Source organism: Coregonus clupeaformis, unplaced genomic scaffold (assembly GCF_020615455.1).
Source record: "Coregonus clupeaformis isolate EN_2021a unplaced genomic scaffold, ASM2061545v1 scaf3633, whole genome shotgun sequence".
NCBI lineage: Eukaryota > Metazoa > Chordata > Actinopteri > Salmoniformes > Salmonidae > Coregonus > Coregonus clupeaformis.
The window spans coordinates 34,707-42,021 of record NW_025537087.1 but is presented as its reverse complement, the minus strand read 5'-3'; positions in this window follow the sequence as shown (position 1 = coordinate 42,021).

Below are 7,315 nucleotides of genomic sequence, written 5' to 3'. Positions count from 1 at the left end.
ACTTTTTAACTTCCAAGATGGCGAAGTAGTGCAGTCCTGTTTCTCCAGTCGTGTGTCTGTAAATAACCTGTAAATACCCTGTTTTTTTGTATTTTTCGTACACATATTTCCCTATCAGACTTTTCTATCTTCTACAAAATATACTTTTCCTGAACCCGCCTCACTCAATGTGGACGGATTCTATTATTGACTTACCTTTTATCTAAGAATCTAGAATCTCCAGTTGAAACTTGCTAGCCAGCTAACTAGCTACTTACTATTAGCCACAGCTAGCGGTGTTTCACCAGATCATTGGATTTTTTTCCAGCGGGATTAATTTTAATTCACTGGACATTGATCACGGATATTCGGCCAAAGTCTGCATAGCGCGTTATCGACCCAGAACATATCGGTTTTTCCGCCCGAAATCCTTTCCTGGACTTTAACTCCGGAATTCATCGCTACCAGCTGGCTACAACACAACAAGCAGACTGTGGTCATTCCCACTAATCATCCCGAAGCTAGGCCCATCTCCCCGGCTATCTACCTCTCACCAACCGACCGGGACCACCTAGTGTTGACACGGAGCCCCGCCTGATCCTACACACGACTGGTCTGCCGACGAAATCGTCTGATGTGAGTTCGACGTTAACCACGAAGATTCCATCCATCTGCTAGCCCTGGCCCGTTAGCACACGCTAGTTCTCATTGGCCTCTTACTCACTAAACTGAACTAGAAGCTACTGAACTAGCTACTTGCTATTAGCCACAGCTAGCGGTGTTTCACCAGAATATTGGATTTTTTCCTTTGAGTTAATTTTTAATCACTGGACATTGATCACGGATATTCGACCAGTCTGCATAGCATATTCCGACCCAGAACGATTCGGTTTTCCCGCCGGAATCACTGAATCACTGGACCTTTAACTCCGATTCATCGCTACCAGCATGGCTACAACAAAACGGACGTAGCACACGCTAGCCGGCCTCTACTCACTAAGCGCTTCACCACCGGACCTTATGATAACTCACAGCTATACAGCTGATATCTTGCTGGACTTGTTCCTTTTTACGGTACTACATCCTGTTTATGTTTAGCCTCAGCCCAAACATGGTTGGTTTATTGTTGTTTCGGTTATTTCTAATTTGTACTATATCACTGTAGACCCCCAGCCTAGTTAAACTTGCCTTAGTTAGCTCACTTTGTTCCCTCCGGCCCATACACTCAGAGACCGACTCAATTGATGCCTCTAGAGAGTACTATCTCTTTCATTGTTACCCAAGCTTAGGGTTTACCTCCACTTTACTCATGGTCCTTCCATATCCTTGTCTGTACAGGTTAATGCCCTGAATCTTTTCTATAACACCGGGAAATCTAACCTCCTTTATTCTATGTACCCAACGCAACTAGAAGACCAGTTCTTAAAGCCTTTAGCCGTATCCTTATTCTAGTCCTCCTCTGTTCCTCTGGTGATGTAGAGGCTCAACCCAGGCCTGTAGCCCCCAGTATCACTCCTACTCCCCAGGAGCTATCAATTTTGATGACTTCTGTAATCGCAAAAGTCTTGGTTTCTTGCACATAAATATCAGAAGTCTACTTCCTAAGTTTGAGTTATTCACTGCGTTGCCTTCCTCTGCCAACCCTGATGTTCTAGCAGTGTCTGAATCCTGGCTCAGAAGGCCACCAAAAATTCTGATTTCCTAACTACTTCTAACATTTTCCGTCTAGACTAGAACTGCCAAAGGGGGTGAGTTCAATCCTTAGCCTGCAGAGCTCTATCATACTATCCAGGTTCTGTGCCCAAACAGTTTGAGCATTTCTACTTCTAAAAAAATCCACCTTTCCAGAAATAAGTCTCTCACTGTTGCCGCCTACAGACCCCCCTCAACCCCCAGCTGTGCCCTGGACCTTATATGTGAATTGATTGCCCCCATTTATCCTCTGAGTTTGTACTGCTTGGTGACCTAAATTGGGATATGCTTAATACCCCAGCCATCCTACAATCCAAGCTAGTGATGCCCTCAACCTCACGCAAATTATCAACGAACCTACCAGGTACAACCTAAATCCTTAAACATGGGTACCCTCATAGATATCATCCTGACTAACATACCCTCTAAATACACCTCAGCTGGTCTTCAACCAGGATCTCAGCGGTCACTGCCCCTTTTGCCTGCGTCCGTAACGAGTCTGCGGTCACAGCGACCACCCCTCATCACTGTCAAACGCTCCCTAAAACATCTTTAGCGAGAGGCCTTCCTCAAATTGACCTGGCCCAGGTATCCTGGATGGATATAGATCTCATTCCGTCAGTAGAGGATCGCCTGGTTGTTCCTTAAAAGTAATTTCCCTCTCAATCTTAAATAAACATGCCCCATTCAAAAATACAGAACTAAGAACCCATATAGCCCCTGGTTCTCCTCAGACTTGACTGCCCTCTGAACCAACACAAAAACATCCTGTGGCGATACAGCATTGGCATCAAATAGCCCCCGCGATATGCAACTTTTCAGGGAAGTTAGGGAACCAATATACACAAGCAGTCAGGAAAGCAAAACTAACTTTTTCAAACAGAAATTTGCATCCTGTAGCACTAACTCCAAAAAAAGTTTTGGGACACTGTAGAAGTCCATGGAGAATAAAAGAGCACTTCCTCCCAGCTGCCCACTGCACTGAGGCTAGGAAACACTGATCACCACCGATAAATCTACAATACGAAATTTCAACAAACTTTTGCTACAGCTGGCCATGCTTTCCATCTGCTGCCACTAACCCGGCCACCAACTCTGCACCCTCTGCTGCCAACTCTGCCCACAGCTCCCCCGCTTCTCCTTCACACAAATTCAGACAGCTGATGTTTTGGCGCTTTTGCAAAATCTGGACCCCTACAAATCAGCTGGGCTTGACAATCTGGACCCTTTCTTTCTAAAACTAGTACTTGAATTGTCGCGAACCCCTATTACTAGTCTGTTCAACCTCTCTTTCTATAACGTCTGAGATCCCCAGAGATTGGAAAGCTGCCGTGGTCATCCCCCTCTTCGGGGTGACACTCTAGATCCAGAACTGCACAGACCTACCTCCATCCTTCCCTGCCTTTCCAAAGTATTCGTGCCAAGTTAACAAACAGATCAACAACCATTTTGAATACCACGTACCTTCTCCGCTATGCAATCCGGTTTCGAAGCTGGTCACGGGTGCACTTCAGCCACGCTCAAGGGTCTAACGATATTATAACCACGATTGATAATAGACAGTACTGTGCAGCCGTCTTCATCGACCTGGCCAAGGCTTTCGACTCTGTCAACCACCGCATTCTTATTGGCAGACTAAATAGCCTTGGTTTTCTCAAATGACTGCCTCGCCTGGTTCACCAACTACTTCTCAGATAGAGTTCAGTGTGTCAAATCGGAGGGCCTGTTGTCTGGACCTTTATGGCAGTCTCTAATGGGGGTGCCACAGGGTTCAATTCTTGGCCGACACTTTTTTCTCCGTGTATATCAATGATGTCGCTCTTGCTGCTGGTGACTCTCAGATCCACCTCTACGCAGACGACACCATTTTGTATACGATCTGGCCCCCTTCATTGGACACTGTGTTAACAAACCTCAAACGAGCTTCAATGCCATACAACAATCCTTCGGTAGCCTTCAACTGCTCTAAACACTAGTAAAACTAAATGCATGCTTTTCAATCGAACGCTCTACGCACCCGCCCACCCGACTCAAAAAGAATCACTCTCTTTGGTCTGACCTAGAATATGTGGACAACTACAAATATCTAGGTGTCTGGTTAGACTGTAAACTCAACTTCCAGACTCACATAAAGAATCTCAATCAAAAGGATTAAATTTAGAATCGGCTTCCTATTTCCCGCAACAAAGCCTCCTTCACTCATGCTGCCAAACATGCCCTCGTAAAACTGACTATCCTCACCGATCCTTGACTTGGCTGATGGTCATTTACAAAATAGCCTTCAACACTCTACTCAGCAAATTGGATGTAGTCTATCACCAAGTGCCATCCGTTTTGTCTCCAAAGCCCCATACACTACCCACCACTGTCGACCTATACACTCTTGTTGGGCTGGTCCTCACTACATGTTCGTGCGTCAAACCCACTGCTCCAGGCCATCCTATAAATCACTGCTAGGCAAATCCGCCTTATCTTAGCTCATTGGTCACCATAGCAGCACCCACCCGTAGATTCTGCCTCCAGCAGGCCACTATATCTCACTGGTCATTCCCAAAGGAACCAACACCTCCTTTGGCCGCCAATTCCTTCCAGTTCTCTGCTTCCAATGACTGAACGCAATTGCAAAAATCTCTGAAGCTGGAGACTCTTATCTCCCTCAATAACTTAAAGCATCAGTTGTCAAGGAGCATCCTTACCGATCACTGCACCTGTACACAGCCCATCTGAAATTAGCCCACCCAACTAGCCTCATCCCTATATTGTTATTTATTTTGCTCTTTGCACCCCTAGTATCTCTTTGTGTTGCACATCATCTCTCTTGTAGCATCTAGCATTCCAGTATGATTAATACCTTTGTAATTATCTCTGCAACTATAGCCTATTTATTGCTCACCTTACACTCCATAATGCATTTGCACACACACTGTATATATTTTTCTGTTGTATTTCTGACTTTATGTTTTTTGCCCCATATGTAACTCTGTGTTGTTTTTTATTGCACTACTTTTTTGCTTTATCTTGGCCAGGTCGCGGTTGTAAATGAGAACCTGTTCTCACACTTACCTGGTTAAATAAAAAGGTGAAATAAAAAAAGTCATTTGAGAAACAAAGGCTACTTAGTCTGCCAATAAGAATGTGGTGATTGACAGAGTCGAAAGCCTTGTTGTAATGACAAAAGACAGTACTGTCTTTTATCGATCGCGTTATAATATTGTTTAGGAATATTGAGCTATTGAGCACCCATGACCAGCTCGGAAACCAGATTGCATAGCTGAGGCGTAATGGGCAAGCATTCAAAATGGTCGATCGTTTGATGAATTTGCTTTCAAATACTGGTGACAGGGCATGAGCAGAAACTGTAATGCTGCTTGGATTTATGTGTCAGCCCCTTTGAAGAGGGGGACACTTGGGGATCTGTAGATGATACGAAAGAGAGGTTGAACAGGTTTGTAACAGGGGTTGCCGAAATTTCAAGTACAATTTAGAAATAAAGTGTCCAAGATTGTCTAGGCCAGCTGATTTGTAGGGTCCATATTTTGGGGGACTACAGAAGTGGTGCTTGCAGAGCTGGTGGCCGGCAGGGATAGCCAGGTGGACATGATGGGCCAGCCGAAGGAAAATCCTGCATTGAATTTCGACACGATTATCATGCTGCTTTATCAGCTTCTTTGATATGCCACATTTGTCAGGTGGATGGATTATCTCTGCAGAAGGAGAAATGCCCGCCAGGGATGTAAACAAATTTGCACAAAATTTGAGCTGCGTTTTCATGGGATTGACAAATGCAGAGGCTACACAGCTTTCAGCGGGATTGCTCAAGTAGTGCAAGGAGACAAGGTTCAAACAAAACAAGTGATTTTACATAGGTCTTGGGAAACAACTAAAAGATAAAAAAATGGCACTCTGTTCTCTTTGTGAGCCTTGCAAGTTAATACTGTTCAGGGATGTCTTTTCCACATCCAAAATCATAATTTTCACTGCTTCAGATAACTTTTCCCCAGCCTTAATTGTAGTCCACACGCTTAGCTGGTGGCCAACCCAGCAAAAAGTCTTCCAAATGTCTCTCAATGTGGTATTTCCACAGGTTATATATCCAAAGGTGAGCATTTCCCAAAGGCATTTCCAAATCCCATATTCTGTGCTAGTGACGTGCAGTACTTTGTCCTCCAGAGAGCCCAGGCGAGACTGTGTCTCTTCCTTCCCAAACCTTCAGCTCATCAGCTCCTCATTTGCTCAGCCAAGGCAAGATTGGCCAGAGGGGGTGGGAGTTCCACCAGCTCAGCAGATGGAGCCATTGCTGTCTAAGTTTGCAGCCACCTCAGGGGATGTAACGTCCCTCCAGGACACAGCCTCTCGTGACATCACACATCCCCCTCCCCGGGACCGACGTCCTCGTGGGTAAAGCTGTGAAGAAGGCATCACGCCGGAGAGGGCGCCCGCATCGCCAGTGGTGCTTGCCAGACTGCTCTCTCTTCCAACTCCTCCAACTCTAGGACCAGGGACTCCGCCTCCTGTTGTCTCTCCTTGAGTTTCTTACTGAACGCATCAGCCTTTGGTTTTAGCAGAGTTTAGCTTCTGTTGAGCAGCTTTCAGTTCCTTCTCTCTCTCTGCCTCCGCATTCTTCATCTTGTTCTCTCAACACCTTGTACTTCTCCTCTGCCTTCTTCTGGACTCTCCTTACTACTGCGCGGGTGGCTCCTCACATCCTCTCGATGGTCCTGCGCGCCTCTCCAGCTCCTCCTGTTGCTTAGGGAAGGAGCTCTGTTGGAGTTTAGAGCCTGGAGGATATCTAACTCTTCTGTCTTCATGTCTAACTGTTGCTTTAACAAACGATACCTCTCAGCGGTCCCCTTCCAGACCAGACAGTTCTTTGTCCAGATTCTCAGTCTCCGTCTCTGTGTCGGTCTGGGCACCTGCCATCCTATCCGAGCCCGGGCGGGGAGTGAGTAACCCGGAGGATTTCCGAGCCTTCCCCCAGGATGAGTCTTGCCTCTCCGTTTCGGAGTACTCGAAGTTAACCTCTCCTGAGACTCTCTCCAGAAGTGGGTAAAAGGCTGGGCAGTCTCTGTCCAATAGGACAGGGACGGGGGGGGAATCAACCACCCCGCCCGTCGTGTGTATGGTTCCCTGTGCTGGTCTTGTAGTTCAATGGGGGTATTCTCTGGTGTCCCCATGGACACAGGAAACTGGGAGGACTTTCCCCGGGGTCAAACACGTTGGGCCCACCAAATCCTTACGCGCCAGGGTGGCAATCGGCTACCAGAATCCGTAAGGCCTCCCGCATCATGGTGATTCACAGTTACCGGGCAGGTGGGGGGGTCGATCTGGGCCGCCATCTCACGACTCCCAAAGAGCGAGGCAAAACGGGTGTGTGGGTGCTGAGCTGGAGGACTCCGGCAAGTGGGCATAGGTTCATCGGCTGGTTTCCCACACTGCTCCAGAGAGTTGTCCCATCTCCCACACCGGTAACACTGTCGAGTTTCCCCTCCTGGTGTACTCTTCTTGGACCCGCCTGGGTTCTGGCTCCCCCTGGAGCCGGGATAAGTCCTGACCGTGGCTGGGTTCGGGAAATGACCTTGGGGTCCTTTGGCGGGTTCTTCCCATTTGTGGGTGGGGCCGCCCTCCTGGGGGTCTTTTCGGGGAA